This window comes from Grammomys surdaster, unplaced genomic scaffold, assembly GCF_004785775.1.
Source record: "Grammomys surdaster isolate TR1022 unplaced genomic scaffold, NIH_TR_1.0 126176, whole genome shotgun sequence".
Lineage (NCBI taxonomy): Eukaryota > Metazoa > Chordata > Mammalia > Rodentia > Muridae > Grammomys > Grammomys surdaster.
Window position 1 is genome coordinate 433,679 of NW_021620983.1, and position 17,552 is coordinate 451,230.

Genomic DNA, 17,552 nt, shown 5'->3' on the forward strand with positions numbered 1-17,552 from the left:
AAGAAAGAAAGAAAGAAAGAAAGAAAGAAAGAAAGAAAGAAAGAAAGAAAGAAAGGAAAGGAGCAGGAAGCTGAGCTTCCTGGAATATTAATTTTTGAAGAATGTTTTAATTATAGATAGAACTCTCTCCATAAATGGAAGAACACTGGCTCTTTCTCCCCGTCTATAGACTTCAGATTATGTCATAATTAGGACCTACAACTATTTGTAGGTTGTACTTTTCCGAGATTGTGAAATTTTAATCTTCCATAGGCCATAGAGAGCATAGGGTGGTATTTTCAGATTGCTGGAAGATATTAGCACTTTACTGTAATCTTTGTTGAGAAAGTGTTGGGAGCCAACTCCTAGCAGAAGGCGGCTATCATCTTTGCAGCCATCTCAGGCCATATATTTGAAGGTTGATACTTTTCCACCCTGACTTGTTTTTCTAGCACGATGTTTTTGCAAGCAGCCTACAACAGCTGAGCACACTCTGATAAACATCTTGTTTTTCTCAGACATATCCTGGACTTGTTGTTTAGTGCCCCCAGCTGCAAGGCACTCGTGGTAAAGTGTCTTCAGCTGCATTCCCTTGCTTGTGCTTATATATTCATGATTTTCTTTCAATAAATGAGTCTTGATCAGAAAACTTTATGTCTTGGCTTCATTCTTCCCGTCTCTTGCCCCTCCATCCCCACTCTCTTGCAGACCCCATTGACCAACCCTCGGGCCAGGTCAAGAGAGGATTTCACAGTGTAGCCCACCATCTTTGAGTGTTTTTCGGCCTTTCTGCTTCAGCCTCTTGGAAGTTGTCAGTCTTTATGATTCAGATTGAGAAAAAAGAATTCCCAAAAATTCTCAGCTTCGAGAACCCATAAACTCATTTTAAAATACTTAAAGCATTCTTCCTATTTTTCATTTATTATGGGTATCTGGAGTAAATTTATTATGAAGTTTACACTTGTAATCTCAGCAGGAAGCTGAGGCAAGAAGATCATGAATACCAGTGTAGCCTGAGTATTCACATAACAAGATTCAGTTAAAGAAGGAGGAGGAAAAAGAGGAGGTGGTGACAATAGCTAAGGAGGCAGGGTTTGGTGGTACGCACACTTTCCTACTGGACCTCCCACTTGCTATGTAGCCAAGAGTGATCTTGAACTTCTGATCCTCTTGTCTCAGCTTCCTGGTATTGGTATTACAGGCCAGCACTACCGTGACCCTAAGATGCTGGGACTCAAAAATGCCTAAACTGTGGTAGGGATCTTAAAAAAGTCATTGCAATGCTCACAATAGCCAGGAGAGGGGGGTGTTTATTCATTTTTGTAATTCACACACTTTGACTCCAGGCAGGTCTTTTAAAAAGTGTCAAAGTGACCTCAGCCTATGCAGCTGCAACAGTTCCATGAGATGGGCTGTGTTCAGCATGTGTCCTCCCTGTTGTCACCAACCTAGATCCTAGCAGAACAGTAGTAGCTTTGTCATGTGCCTCTTGTCCATAGCTACACCATCAAGTAAACACCCAACAGAGCCCCTCAGTACAAAATGAAGGGTCTTGGTGTGGAATAGATATGAGACAGGATGATTAATTTTGTAGTTTGGCTACTGCCACAAAAACACCTTCCCTCAAACACTGATGCCAAGAGGAGAGTCTCAGCCAGTCTTCACTGTGGTTATCTGCACTGTCAAGATCTGTGCAGAGGGAGTGAAGATGTTTTCCAACACCGAACCAATTGTGACCTTGCATTGATCCAGAGTTGCATCCAATTTTACAATTCACAGGCTGTCTGAGAATGTTTGGAACTCTTCCAGGCCTCAGTTTCTCCACCTGTAAAACAGCTGAAAGATAGTACTTACCTTTTATAGAAGTTAGGGGAATTAAATGCAATGGTATATAAGACACTGGTAACAGTCAGACTATCTGCCTTTAGCATCATTTATCAGAGTCTATTTTTTTTTTCTCCAAAAGCCATTGGTCTCACTAAAAATGTACCCACAGGGCTGAAGTGTATTAACAGATGCACTAGATAAAGCTCAGAAGAGGAGCTAAGAGACTGTCTTGTACTTCTGGGCCTTTAAACTTAAAAATCTAGACTTAGTAAAGAGAGACTTTTATCTAAAAGTAACATTTAGGGGGTCAGGGAGCCTCTGCACTACAAGAGGGGCGATATTTCAACAAGAGGATATGAAAAGGGTGTGTGCTGATCTGAGAATGACTCTGAGGCCAGCTGTCCTCTAGGGGACACTTGTTGACTCAGACTGAGTGTGGGCCAAGGTTCAGGGGCCTGGGAAGGAAAAGGGGTTGACCAAAGTTTGGCTAATAAGCACTTTGCTCCTGGTGATCAGCGGAACAAGCAACTCAGCTAATCATTTATCATTAATCAAGCAAAGAATCGTGAAGCCTCATGTCTGTCCTTGTCCTAGGCAAACAAAGAGGAGCACCTGAAAGAGGTACTGAAGTCCTACCGGAAGGGTGGGTCTTTGAAGTAAGCCGTTTTCCAGAAAATGGGTTGTGGAGGAATTTAAAAAAAAAAAAAAAAAACATTTTCCAGAGTAACAGGGTTAGGTAAAATTGAACATTGACAGTACCAAATTTTATATTTCCTGTTTCACGTGTTGTATTTCAGATAAAGGATGAAATGCAGGTGTTCACTGGACCTAGAGACTCCACAGAGGGACAAGTATGTGAAGGGCTCATTCATACTTCCCTGGCAAACTTGTCTTGTTTGGAACAAACTTGGTTGGCAGCATGGCTCTTAGTATTTATTCCTCTTTGATCCAAAATTAGATCAATAGCAAATAAAACTTGTGTTTTGTTGTTGGTGGTGGGTTTTTGTTTTCTTTGTTTGTTTTGTTGTTTTTGAGACAGGGTCTTATCTATGTCCTGCCGTCCTCAAACTTACCATACCAAGGATGGCCTTGAATTTATAATCCTGCCTCCATTCTCCCCAGTGCTAACTATAGGAGTGCACTACCACACCTGGTTTACAAAGTACTGGAAATGAACCCTAGGCTTTGTGTTTGCTAGGAAAGCACTCACGGGCTGGGCTATAACTCCAGCCTCAGACAACTTAAAATGAGCAATATCATCGCAAATGCTGACACCTCAGTTTAGTTGAAACAAACTTGGATCCTCTGGAAGAGCAGCTAGTCCTTTTAACCACTGAGCCATCCTCCAACCTCCAAAATTAAATTTTTAAAAGGCCAATGAACTAAACAAGGTCCTTGATTTTATTTTATATTTTGTATAGTACTGGGAATTGAATCCTAGGGTCCTTGATTTATTAGGCAGGTATCTTATTCAGTGTTCTATTTCTGTGAAGAGATACCATGACCACAGAAACTCTTAGAAAAGAGAGTATTTAATTAGGACTGGCTTACAGTTTCAGAAGTTTAGTCCTTTATCTTCATAACAGAAGCAAGGCAGCATGCAAGCAGACATGGTGCTGGAGAGGAAGCTGAGAGTTCTATATCCAGATCTGTAGGCAGCAGGGAAAAAAGGAGAAGGGGGAGGAGCAGAGAGAGAGAGTGGGGAGGGGAGAAGGGAGAGAGAGAAAGAAAGAGAGAGAGAGAGAAGAGAGAAGAGAGAAGAGAGAAGAGAGAGAGAACCTGGGCCTGGCTTGGGCTTTTGAAACCTTAAAGTCCACCTGCCCTTGATACATCTCTTCCAACAAGGCCACATCTCCTAATTTCTTCTGAATGCTGCTACACTCTGATAACCAAGCATTCAAATAAATTATCCTATGGGAGCCATTCTCATTTAAACCACCACAGTAAGAGATCTATCACTAAGCTGTGACATTGGCCTCTGATCGCTGAGTTCAAATAAGCTAAAATGGAGGGTAGACATAAAAGAGATCAGCCAAAAGTTAAGATATGTAGATATATCACAACAGACACTGGAGGACTCATTAGTCTATTTTGTGTGTATTTGGAAATTTCTATTACAAAAAGCAAGAAAGTGTTCAACATTTTGTCAGGACTTGGGGTATGAGGATGGTGCTCGAAACAGACACACAAGATAAAAGATTGCAATCTGTTTCTTATTTCAGTTGCTTTAGAGTAGTTTTTCTTGGAAAAAAATATCAAATTGTACATTTAAAGATGAATATAAAAAGTAGTAAGTATGTAACCATAACCTCATTTATCTAGATTCTGGGATTTGTAAATGTTCCTAACCATAGCAAGGAGAGTAAATAATTCCCTCTAATTTGGCCTCGACACAGTGCTGTCACTTTAATTGCTACTCTGTAGCTGCTGCCGGCTTGTAGCCAATGATTAGGTTGTAAGACATTACAAGACGCTATTTTTATGTCTTAAATTCATGTCTACATTCCCATATTTTACTAATATTTTTGCCAACATTTTTTAATATTGATTTGATTCTTTAATTCAGTCAAGCCATATGTTGCTTTAGAGGAGTGTTGCTTTAAAGTCACTTTGTCCCAACTGTATTGCTAAGGTGATTGCGCATATTTTAAAATTTCTAGCTATAAATTATATAGTGTGTATCCCTAAGATAATACTGATTATTTCTACTGGTAGTAATTATAGCTACAAAATGGATTCACTTTATAAATAGCTCTAGTGGGCCAGCATGATGGCTCAGCAGATAGATGCAGTTGCTGCCAAGACTGATGATCTGAGTTTGAGCCCATTATCACACATGGTGGAAAGAGAAAACTCCCATGATTATCCTGACTTCCAAACATTGTTTCATATGTTTATCCAAACACATAGATACACACTAAATAATAAATGTGGAGCTGGAGAGACGGCTCAGTGGTTAAGAATGCTTACTACTCTTTCAGAGTAGTTTCCACAGTGGGTTAGTTCACAAGCACCTATAACTCTAGGTCCAGGGGATTCAATACTCTCCTCTGGTCTCCAAGGATGCTTTTACACACACACACACACACACACACACACGAAAATCTTTAAAACTTCGTAAAACTCAATGTAAAAATTTGTAAAATAAAAAAGTAAATAGTTCTAAGCATGAATTATATGCTTTTCTAAAAATTAGATTTATTTATTTTATTTTGTGAGTATGAATGTTCACCTGCATGTATGTATGTATATGATGACCCGTGTGCCTTGTGCCAGGAAGATAGGAAGAAGGTGTTGGATCCACTGGAACTAGAGTTACTGATGGTTATAAGCCCACATGGGGGGGCTGGAGAGATGGCTCAGCGGTTAAGAGTACTGACTGCTCTTCCAGAGGTCCTGAGTTCAAATCCCAGCAACCACATGGTGGCTCACAACCATCCGTAATGAGATTGGATGCCCTCTTCTGGTGTGTCTGAAGACAGCTACAGTGTACTCATAAATAAAATAAATAAATCTATTAAAAAAAAAAAAAGCCCACATGGGTGCTGGGAACTGAGTCTGGGTTCTCTACAAGAGCAACAGGTGCTCTTAACTACAAAGCCATCTCTCCAGCCCTTATGCTGTTTTGTTTTTTGTTTTGTTTTGAGACAGGGTTTCTCTGTATAGCCCTGGCTGTCCTGGAACTCACTCTGTAGACCAGGCTGGCCTCGAACTCAGAGATCCACCTGCCTCCCAAGTGCTAGAATTAAAGGCATGAGCCACCACCACCCGGCTCCTTATGCTCTTAATAAGTTAAAATTTAAGAAAAATAATATATGTTTGAGTACTATTATTTTCTCTACTGATTATTTCCCCCTGTATCTGGGATGCAATCCAGGGTTTCATATGTTCTAGGAAAGCTTTCTGTGAGCCACATCCCTAGACCATTAGCCTCCTCCTATTTTGTTGTATATTACGTTGTAATTTTAGGTTTGGGTTTTTGTTGTTGGTTTTTGACACACAGTTTCTTTGTGTAGCTCTGGCTGTCCTGGAACTAGCTTTGTAGACCAGACTGGTCTTGAGCTTACAGAGATCCACCTGCCTCTGCCTCTTGAGTGCTGGGTTTATGGGTAAATACAATAATACCTGGCACCTTTGCTTATTTTGTTGGTTCTTAAAAATAAAAATTTAGCCGGGCGGTGGTGGCGCACGCCTTTAATCCCAGCACTTGGGAGGCAGAGGCAGGCGGATTTCTGAGCCTCGAGAGTTCGAGGCTAGCCTGGTCTACAGAGTGAGTTCCAGGACAGCCAGAGCTACTCAGAGAAACCCTGTCTCGAAAAACCAAAAAAAAAAAAAAAAAAAAAAGTAAAAAAAATAAAAATAAAAATAAAAATTTATTTATCCTTATTTTTGCCTGCATGCATGTAAGTGTGCATCCAGTGCCCTCATAGTTTAGGAAGAGGGCCTCAGGTTCCCTGGAACTGGAGTTACAAACTGTTGTGAACCATCTCATAGGTGCTGGGAATCAAACCCAGGTCCTCTGTAAGAACAGCAAATGCTCTTAACCATTGAGCCATCTCCCTAACCCTTACTTTATTTATTTTATGTTATTTGATTTTTTTTTAGACTGTATCTTACCATTTAATTCTGGCTGGTCTTGAACTCCTTATGTAGACTAGGTTAGCCTTAAACTCATAGAGATCCACCTGCCTCTGCCTACTGAGTGCTGGGATTAACGGTGTGCAAATACCATGGCCAGCTGCTTGTTTTATTTTTATTTTTATTTTTAATTTTTTGATTCTGTTTTTTTTTTTTTTTTCGGTTTTTCGAGACAGGGTTTCTCTGTGTAGCCCTGGCTGTCCTGGAACTCACTCTGTAGACCAGGCTGGCCTCAAACTCAGAAATCCACCTGCCTCTGCCTCCCCAGTGCTGGGATTAAAGGCGTGTGCCACCACTGCCTGGCTTTTTGTTTGATTCTTGAAATAGTCTCATGTGGCCCAGACTATCCTCAGACTAGCTGCATATCCCAGGGTGGCCTTGAATTCCTGATCTTCCTGCTTTTTTTGAGTGTTGGGATTATAAGAAGGCACCACAACACTTGGTTTAAAGCTTGCTTTTTTTTTTTTTTCCCCAGTGTGATACTACAGATTGAACCCAGGGATTTCTGCTAAACAAGCAAAGAATTGCTGAGCAAAATCCAGACATTTAATGATTTTGTTTTTAAAGCTAAGAAGATCAGGCAAATGTGTGTAAAAAATATTTAATCTTTTTCAGTTCTTAGGTATTGAAGTTAGGCCCGGTTCTTCCTCCCAGTGCCAGGCTCCCAGAAATAAGACTCAGACTCAAAATATAGTTATAAATATCTTTGTTATATAGTAGGCACTACGGACTAGATTTTATTCTGACTAGAATCATAACTTAATATATCCCATTTATTTTAACCTACGTTCTTCCACGTGGCTAGTTACCTGTGCTCAGGTACCAAGTGTCTGTCTCCTCATGTCTTCCTGGGCCCATCCCCTATACCTGGCTCTATCCCAGAATTCTTTCTCCTCCCAGATGTCCAACCTCTATTTCCTGCATAAGCCATGGGCCATAGGCTTTTTCACTGACAGATGATGCATCTATAAAATACACAAGATATTCTTCTCTCTATACTTGGAAATGCTTGCAATCCCAGTACCCAGCAGGTAGTGGACGGGAGATTGAAAGTTCAAGGTCATTCTCAGGTACAAATAAAATTTGAGGTCATTTTGGGCTATATCCAACTCCATTGCAAAATAACAACAAATTAAATAAATGGGATTTCATGATGGGCATGGTGGCCTGTAACCCCATCACTCTGGAGGTACAGCCAGGGTGATTTATGACACAAGGCCGGCATGGTCTATATATCAAGTTCTAGTCAAGACTGGGCTACATAGTGAGATTTTACCTCAAAAACAAACAAATAAACAAACAATAATACAATTTCATTTTTTAAAAATGTAGTGGCCCCAGTTTCAAGGCTCAGCACACCAATTTTAATTGAAGTTATACTTCTGGGGACTCTCTCAAGAGAGTGCTCTCAGGTATATTTTTCTGAATTTTCTCTTAATTCTAAATTTTATTTTAAAATACATTTAATAAACTCCATGTCTGTTTCATTTTTTTTTAAAGGAGAAATTCTATTTTTGGGTAAGGTAATTTGTTTTAAAAAAGCAGTTTCTTGCCGGGCGTTGGTGGCGCACGCCTTTAATCCCAGCACTTGGGAGGCAGAGGCAGGCGGATTTCTGAGTTCGAGGCCAGCCTGGTCTACAGAGTGAGTTCCAGGACAGCCAGGGCTATACAGAGAAACCTTGTCTCGAAAAACCAAAACCAAAAAAAAAGCAGTTTCTTTGATTTTTTTAAAATGAATTTACAAAGTCAACAATAAGTTAAAGTTTGCTTGCAGCCAGGAGTTTTGGTCTAGGCCTATAATCTCAGTACTAGCAAGTAAATTAGGTGTCAGCCTCAAAAACAGCAAAGCCAGGTGCGGTGATACTTCTAATCTTTAATCCCAGCACTTCGGAGGTAGGGACAGCTGGATCTCTGAGTTTGAGGCTAATCTGGTCTCCAGAATGAGTTCCAGGACAGTCACAGCCAGGGCTACACTGAGAAACCCTGTCCCCAAAAAAACTAAAAAACAAGTTTTCTTATAATTGAAAGATAGGGAAGCTAATTATAGGAAGGTGAGCCTGGAGGAAATAGGAGTGTTTATCTGAAATAGTTGATTTATGCTCCTGACCATACCAACTAGATACTGTTCTTTCCCATCCTTAGTTAATAACACGGGTCTTTAAAACTAAGCCTTTCACATTGCCTTAAATTCTATTACTTTAAATAGCTACCTACAAGATTATAATTTTCACTTGTCTGAAGACTGACAGTCTAATATTATTTTTTTTCCTTAACAAAATTACAATGAATAAGTTAGAAATAAGGAACAGCTATCAATGATAGTACAACTAACTTGGCTTTTCTCCCAGCATCTTTCTGTCTGTTGGCTTGGTTTTTTTTTTTCCTCCTTAAGAAAGAAAAGGTTTATTTCCCAAAGGGATAGTGTTCATCTTCAGTGGCTTCAGAAGGCACAGCATAGTGGCTGGAACAAGAAACTAGCTAAACACATTTTCATCTATGTATAGGAAGCAGGGAGCTCTTTCTGGCTGCTTTTAATTACTGTATGAGGCAGAAGTTAAAGGGAATAATCATGGCGATATTTTGTTGTTGTTGTTGTTGTTGTTTTAAAAGGGGAATTCCTTTTTCTTTTTAGAATGTGTATGTGCAGGTACCCTTGGAGGCCAAAAGAGGGAATCAGATCTCCTGAACCTGGAGTTTCAGGTAGCTGAGACCCTTGATGTGAGGGCTAGAGACCACAGTCTGGTCTCAAGGACTCTTCACTGCTGAGCCACCTCTATAAATCCAGTTTTATTTAAAAAAAAAAAAAGTTTAGTTGGCTGAGTATAGAGTCACATATAACTTTAATCTCAAGACTTAGACGGGAAAGACAGACAAATCTCCGTGAGTTCAAGGCCAGCCTGGTCTACATAGTGAGTTATAGGAGAGTGAAGACTACATAGATCTAGTCTCAAAAACAAACAAAACAACAAAAAATTTACTTACTTACTTAATTAATTAATTAAAATTTTGTGAGTATGGGTGTTTTGGCTCCAGGTGTGTCTGTACACTGTGCAGTGTTCACTGTCATTTTAAACAAAATCTCAAATGTTCGATTTTACCAGTAAAGACTAAGGAGCAAGATGCTGGGGTGAAAGCCTGCTAGCTTACAGAGGCAGAGAAAAGTACCCAGTTGACCTTCCTTCTCAGGCACATCCCAAAAAGAAAGCAGGCTGTCCTCCACACCATGGCTCAAGTTACCATCAAAGGCCATGGGGATATCCCTGGTCTGGGTTGGTGCCTAAGGCAGTAGATATTCCAGCACTGTGTTGAGCTATCCCTGCCCCTTGTCTGGGCAGCATGGAAGAGCTGGCTCCGCTGATGTTGGTGCTGGAGAGCTGGCCACAATGAACTGAGTAAGGAAGAATTGGCCCTGTCCCTCACTGGCTATGGCATTCAGGAGAGTGGGTCCCCTGGGCAACATAGTAGAGCCAAGGGCTCCAAGAGCCAGAGTACAGGAGAGCTGGCCCCACCCCTCTTACCTGGGCAAAGCAGGAGAGCTGGCTCTGGTGGTACAGGCACAGGAGAGTTGGCAGACTGACCAACTTAGCTACTACCCAGGCTCAGATCCAGGGCTTTGTGTTGGCCCACCCCAATATCTACCTCACCCACGAACCTCTGACGTGTGTGAAAGGGCTGGCCCTTTAGATCCAAAGCTACAGTATTTCTGTGACACAGGACAACAATAGGATATCCAAGACGAGTCTCAGTGAGGATCCAGCACTGATGGTATAGCAGAAGCCAGAGGGTTCTAATCAGACCAATGACTCATTGCAAAGAACATTTGCAAGTAAAGTTGTTTCTGCAAAAGGATGTTCTGTGTGACTCATCATGACACACAGCAGCTTCCACAGTGAGATGGGTGTTTGTTTGTTTGTTTGTTTGTTTTCTTTTGGGGCAAAAGGCAGATATGAAGGGATGCAGAGATGAGTGGGATTGGGGTACATGATGTGAAATTCACAAAGAATCAATAAAAAGTTTTTTTAAAATGAGACCTTTTCTAAAACGTTTTCTATGAACTCTCATTAAACTAAAATCACTCCCAAGTGATGATTGCCAGAGGATGGGGGGCTATTAACATGGATGTTAAAGACTGCTTAGAAGTAAACTAAGGCAAATAAATACCCTGGAAGTCCTACGATTTCAAGCCTAATTCAATAAAGGAGCTGTAGCTGAGTTGCTAAGCTTAAAATAATTGCCTCATGAATAGTAGTCATATTGAATTGATTATAACTGAAGAGCATTCAGGTTTGTGTTTTATATTTAGTCTAGATATATGCCCTTCACTGAGGAAGCTGAGGAATGAATTTTGTGAATCGATTACCTGAAAGAATAATTGTGTTACGTGGATATGAGGAGAGAAAACAGTTCTTAGCCTCTGAAAACTCTTGGCTGCACAAGTTGGGAAGAAAAACGGTATTGTGTTTTTGTGGCAGGGTCTTATGTGTTACAGCCTGGAACTTGCTGTGCAGCTGAGGATGATCTTGAAGTCTTTTGATTGCTTATTTTTGTTGTTTGAGACATGATCTCACTATGTAGTACTGTCCAGCCTGTAAATCAATATATAGGTCAGGCTGGCCTTGAACTTGTGCTCACTGTCTCTGCTTCCCAAGCTCTGGGATTATTGATAGGGCACATTCCATCCCCCATTTATGTAGTGCTGGCAATCAAACTGAGGACTCTGTGCATGCTAGACAAACACTCTACCAACTGAGCTATATACCCCACCTCTTGGGAGGAAAATTTAAATGTTATGGTCTGAATGATTTATGGCCTCTTTAAATTCTTATGTTGAAACCTACCCTTCAAGGTGATGATACTGAGGAGGAGGAGCTGTCTGGAAGTAATTAGGCCAAGAGAGTAGACTCTCTCTCGTTCTGGAGGGAGGATATGTAGCCTAAGCTGTTCTCAAACTTGCTGTGTAGCCAAGGATGATCTTGAACACTTGACCCTCCCTCCTCCCACTTCCCAAATATTATAATTACAGAAGCATGACACCATGCCCTACCAAGGTAGACTCCTTCTAAATGGGATGAGTGCTCTTACAACGGAGAATAGCTATCCCTTACCCCATGTGAGAACATGCTAAAAACACATGACATAGGAATAGAAAACAGTCCTTACCTGACAGAATCTCCCAGTGCCTACATTTTTGACTACCTACCTCCAGGCTTTGAGAAATAAATTCCATTGTTTATAAGCCATACAGTTTATAGTACTTTGTGAAGAGTAGCTGAATCAGATCGACACAGTTAATATACCTGAAATAATAATACTGTAACAGAGTGACTAATTACAGATGCCTCTGAATTCAGAGTGGGAGACAATAAATGAGTGAACTTTCTGTGATTTTAAAGAATCATTAAAAGCTGGTTGTTAGCAAGGCAAAGTGACTCATACCTGTAATCCTAGCACTTGGAAGGCTGAAGCAGGAAGATTGCTTCCTGGACTATACAGTGAGACACCCCTTTGTTTCAACAATAGGTAATAATGCAAACCTGTTGACACATATGAGACCGCAGGGGGATGGCTTTAGCATAGTCTTCAACACTAGCTTCCTGGGCAACATAGTGAAACACATTTCAAAATGTTAATGTCAAGATGGTTGCAAGGGTGTTACCTGCTGTAGGCTTGGAAAGACCTGCCTCAAGTCAGGCCCAGTGTCCTCTCTCTTCCTGTTGCCTACAGATATGGATAAAGAACTCTCAGCTACCACTCCAGTATCATGTCTGCCTGCTTACTCCCAAGCTTCTTGGCCATGGCAATAATGTACTAAACCTCTGAACTGAAAGCCAGTCCCAACTGAATGTTTTCCTTTATAAGACTTGCCATAGAACATTGACTAATACAGAAGTTAGTACCAGGAGTGGGGTTATTGCTGTGATAGGCCTGAGTATGCTTTTCTTTGGAGGAATGTAGACTTTGAAACTTTGTATTGTGAAAGAAGTTGAATGTTTTATGTAGGACTCAGTGGGACATGTTAGTAGAGCATAAAAGTCAGTGGTGCTGAGAGTGATCTGACCTGGGGGGCCAGCTCAAGAAGTTTCAGAGGAGAATATTAGTAAGTGATAAAGAGAGTGTTCTTGTGATATTTTGGTAAAGAATGTGGCTGTTTTCTGCCCTTGTCCAAAAAAATCTGCCTGAGGCTAAAGTGAAGAGTTTTAGATTAACAGCGTTGGGAAAGGAGATTTCAAAACAGCCTAGTGTTGACTGTATTGCTTGGTTTTTAGGGGCCACGTTTATGTAGATGTATAATGAAAAGGAGCAAGAAGAGCAAGGAAAAATACAAAGTATACAGTTTGAGGAGGACGGAGACAACAGGAGGTGAAATGGTGCTTAGTCTTGTGCTCAAGAAGATAAAGAAAAGCCTGATGCTAAACAGAATAAAGGAAGTGGTGATCAGAGTAGGACCTCACTCAGCTAATCTTCTAACCTGTAAAAAGGAATTTTAAAAAATTTAGGACCTGGTTTGGTGGTGTATGACTTTATTCCCAGAAGTCAGGAGACAGAGACAGTCAGATCTCAAGGCCAGCCTGGTCTAAAGTTCCAGATAAAGCCACACTTAGGCAGTGAAAGAAAAATATCAAAAAAAGAAAGCTAATAAAAAATGTATTTGAACAAGGCAGCCATGTTTCAGCCCCAGCAAGCAGCAGGACTTGGCAGCTTCAGGCACGTGGTTCTAACTTTAGAGTCAAAGATACAAGAAAGAGGTTGTAGAATCTCCCTCCCTGGCTAAGGAAAGCTGCTGAAGCCAGGCATGTATCAGGGATGCCCCTGCATGGAGGCCCAGTGAGGTTATTGAGAGAAGCTGTGAAGGTGAAGCCTGGATTGCCTTGGATCCCCCAAGATGTTAGAGATTTCAGAATTTTGGGATACCCGTCAAGGAGAGCTGCTAACAGAGAGTGGAACCAAGCCCACAAGAGAGAGAAGTGTGTTGCAGTCAACAGAGCTGAAAGGAGATGAAGATCTGAAGATCTTCACTAGACATGGAGATGCAGAGTATGGAGTTTGCCTAGCTGGTTTGTAGTCTTCCTTTGGTCCAGTGTTTCCTCACTATGCTCCCTTTTCTCCTGCTTGGAATGGTAATATATATTCTGTACACTGGAAGTGTGATCTGTTTTTTAATTTTGATTTTACACAGTTAAGAGATGGCCATGACTCTGAGAAGAGACTTTGGACTTTTAAACAGTGTTGAGACTGTTATAGACTATGAGGACTTTTGAAGTTGGACTGAATGCATTTCTGTATTATGATAAGACTAAGTGTAATGTAGTGGTTTAAATAAGAATGGCTCACATAGGCTCACAGATTTGAATGCTTGGTCACTAGGGAGTGGCACTGTTAAGAGGTGTGGCCTTGTTTGAGGAAATGTATCACTGGGGATGGGCTTTGAGGTTTCAAATCCTCAAGCCAGGCCCAGTTTTTCTCTTTCTGCTGCCTGCTGTTCAAAACGTAGAACTTTCAGCAACCTCTCCAGCATCCATGACTGCCACGCTTCTCACTATGATGATAATGGACTAACGTCTGAAACTGTAAACCAGCCCCAATTAAATGCTTTCCTTTATAAGAGCTGCTGTGGGCATGCTGTTTCTTCACAGCAATAGAGCATTTACTAAGACAGCCGCCAAATGTTCAGTGATGCTGGCAGAAACCAGAAGCTAGGGCGGAGGCACTAAATGGAGCCTTTTCCCAACCTCCAGCAGGTAACAACCTTGCAAGGCATATCTCTGTGCTCAAGGCCAGCCTAGTACACATAGCAAGATCCAGGGCAGCCAGGAATACATAGAGAAAACCTCCTGTCTCAAAAGAAAATTTGTATTGTAGGGCTAGATAGATAGCTCAGTGTTTATATGCACACGTTGCTCTTGTAGGGGACCTAGCTTGATTCTTAGCATCCACATCAGACAGCTCACAACCTCCTGTAGCTCCAGTCCAAGGGATCTGCTGCCTTCTTCTGGGCACTACATGCATGATATATATATATATATATATATATATATATATATATATATATATATACACACACACACACACACACACACACCACAAATTTAATTGTATTGGTTAGCAGGCAAGTTCAATCCCCAGAAACCACATAGTAGATACAGAACAGACCAGACTCTTGAAAATGGAATGGTTTGGTTTTTTATATTATTGAGTTGTATGAGTTCTTTAATAACAGTCTTGTAAGGTTTGTGTGTGTGTGTGTGTGTGTGTGTGTGTGTGTATGTGAAACATTTTAACATCTCTCCAGCTGAGGATACTTAACAGTAGTAGACATATATAAGATGGAAAATAATTTAAACAAAAATTTACATCAGCTGCTATACTACCAAACTTTGATTGACACGAATTGATCCCTTCTCTAAAACTATAAGGGGTTTGGCAAAGTGTTCATCAGGTGAAGACACCTGCTGCCAAGTCTGACAAGTTGAGTTCATTTCCTAGGATCTACAATAAAGAAGGGAGAAAACTGGTTCCTACAAATTGTCATCTGACCTCCACAAGCAAGCAAATACACACACACCTCTCACAAAACAAATAAAATGTAATAAAATATAAAAAGCTAAATAAGGAGGGATATAGCTTTCCAAATAGCCTTTGTTATGATAAGATTTTCCTAGAAATCCAAAATCTTGGCATAAGAAAATGTTACTCCAGATTTCCTTGTAGAAATTGGAATTGTGACAGCTTGGCATGTTTTATGCTAATTGGAGGTTAAAGCTGAGATTAACGCTTAAGATTATACATTCAGGCGGCAATTGTGGTAGGGACTCCCAACAGAATGGAAGGCAGTATTCTAACATAGCCCTGGCTGTCCTGGAACTCATTCTGTGGACCAGCCTGGCCTCGAAGTCATGGAAATTCACCTGCCTTTGTCTTCTGAGTGTTGGAATTAAAGGTGTGCCATCCCCAACCCACACAAACACACACCAGGCCCTTAAGGGAGAAATTTTCTTTAGTGATGTAATAACTAGCAAAGTGCCCATTCTCCCATAATAACAGCTCACCCAATCTCCTTAATCAACTCTAATGAAACTCATAGATCAGAAAAATGCCTAGGCAGATAAGGAGATATTTCCCACCGAGACTGACTATCCAAGTTTGATCTCCAAGACCCACATCATGGAAGGAGAGAACTGACTCCTGAAACTTACCCCCTGACCTGTACATAAGCACAGAAACACACACACACACACATACACACAATGTCATTTTTAAAAGTCTTTAAAGTTAAAATAAGTTTGGTGAACTTATTAGATCACCAAAAAGATTAAAGACATGAAAGCAGAAGAAGGACTCGGTGTGAAAAAGAAGGAGATTAGAGGGAATGGGGCAGAGGGTACAGGAGAGGGTTATAAAACGATATAATCAAAATATGTACATGAAGCTGGGTTGTGGTGACACATGCCTTTAATCCTAGCACTCAGAAGTCAGAAGCAAGAGGATCTCTGTGTGTTTGAGGCCAGCCTGGTCTACAAATTGAGTTCCAGAACAGCTAGAGCTGTTACACAAAGAAACCTTGTCTCAAACAAACAAAAACAAAACAAGAAATTACATGTATGGAAATGTCATAATTAAATCCAGTATTCTATATATGTTAATAAAACAATGCTTACAATTTTATAAATCAGTTGCTGCTCAAATGAACAGAAAGTATGTTTCTTTGTTGTTGTTTTTTTTGTTTGTTTTTTGTTTTTGTTTTTTTGTTGTTTTTTCGAGACAGGGTTTCTCTGTGTAGCCCTGGCTGTCCTGGAACTCACTCTGTAGACCAGGCTGGCCTCCCAAGTGCTGGGATCAAAGGCAGGTGCCACCACTGCCCAGCAGAAAGTGTGTTTCTTGATTAGTACAAACAATAAATTCGTTTTCTGCTGTATTTGTTTGACTAGCTTAGAATCTAACATACTGCAAGAAGACACCAACAAAAATAGAAATACTCAGTAAAGTATTTTTGAGTATACTCTATAAAAGAAGCAATTATTGCATAACATCGAATGTCCATAAACATTACAGATACCAAAGTTCGATATTTTCCCAGTAGCACCAACCTGATATTATCTAGATTATCATCATTCTTTCATTCATTAAATAAGTGGGACCCAGGGTTCTTAGATACTGGAAAGAATGAACCAGGAAGCATAACTACTCCTCACCCCAAGTACAACCAACCCTGCTAAGAAAGTAAGAGAAGTCATTACAAGGGTTTTGGAAGATTATTGGAGGGTAGGATAGAAGCTAAGGGTCAATTACCCAGGTTGTTATTTACCCAGCCTGAGTGTGTGTGTATGTGCGCGCGCGCGTGTTGAGATGGAGTCTCACAAGGTAGACAGGCTGATCTCCAACTCCGGATCCTCCTGCCTCAGTCACAAGAGCGCTGGAATTATAGATGTGAGTCACCACGTCCTGCCGGGGACTAGGATCTTAAAATGGCTTAAGCATCTGCATGGCAGTTTAAAAATATGGTACAGACGTTGTGGGAAATGACCTCAGCGTGCTGTCTCTCTTCTCCAAAGCTACGTTATTGTTTAGGTTGGGTTGGGCGACATCCTCTCTGGAAGATAGGCTCCTGTTCTGCGGCTCACGCTCTAACCGGCTGTTGGGGGCTGCACGGTGCAAGAGAGGTTGCCTCACTATTAAGGCGGGCGAGCACGCACCCTGACGCGCTCCCGATCCCTCCGAACTCACTGGTGCGCGCCCCGGACCGCGCGCCTCCGAGCTTTATGGGCGCTCCCGTCGCGCAGCGCGGTTCAGTTGACCCGCGGGCGCCAGACGCTGCGCTCCGGCGGGCGCAGCCGCGGCGGCGCGGGCCTCCCTAGCTGACACTCCCCCTGCGCGCCCCTCCCCCGCCGCGGCGGAATCCCGCCCGCCCGCCCGCGCGCGAGCCCGAGGCCGCTTCCCCGGTACCAGCGTCTAGAAGGATCCCGGCTGCGGCGATTGCGCGGCCATGGGCGCGCCGGGGTCGTCCTAGGGTCGCGGCTGAGACCGTAGTCCGAGCGGCGCGGTGGCCTCCTCCGCGAGGGAAGCCTGCGACGCTTCTCAGCGAGGCTTCTCAGCGAGGCTTCTCATCGGTT

The 17,552-nt window shown here is 41.7% G+C and overlaps 1 long non-coding RNA gene across 2 annotated transcripts in view; it reads right to left on the reverse strand.

The window, feature by feature from the left end:
• The window catches only part of LOC114612641, a 21,410-nt gene extending 3,904 nt beyond the window's left edge, over nucleotides 1–17,506 (reverse strand). The window contains exons 1-2 of one of the 2 annotated variants that reach the window (XR_003710057.1): nucleotides 17,386–17,506; nucleotides 16,342–17,084 (exon numbers count right to left, since the gene is read on the reverse strand). This is a non-coding gene — a long non-coding RNA (uncharacterized LOC114612641). Of the gene's footprint in view, nucleotides 1–16,341; nucleotides 17,085–17,385 lie in introns of those variants that run through there. The other variant, XR_003710058.1, reaches the window with a different exon arrangement.
• Nucleotides 17,507–17,552: the final 46 nt, after the last annotated feature.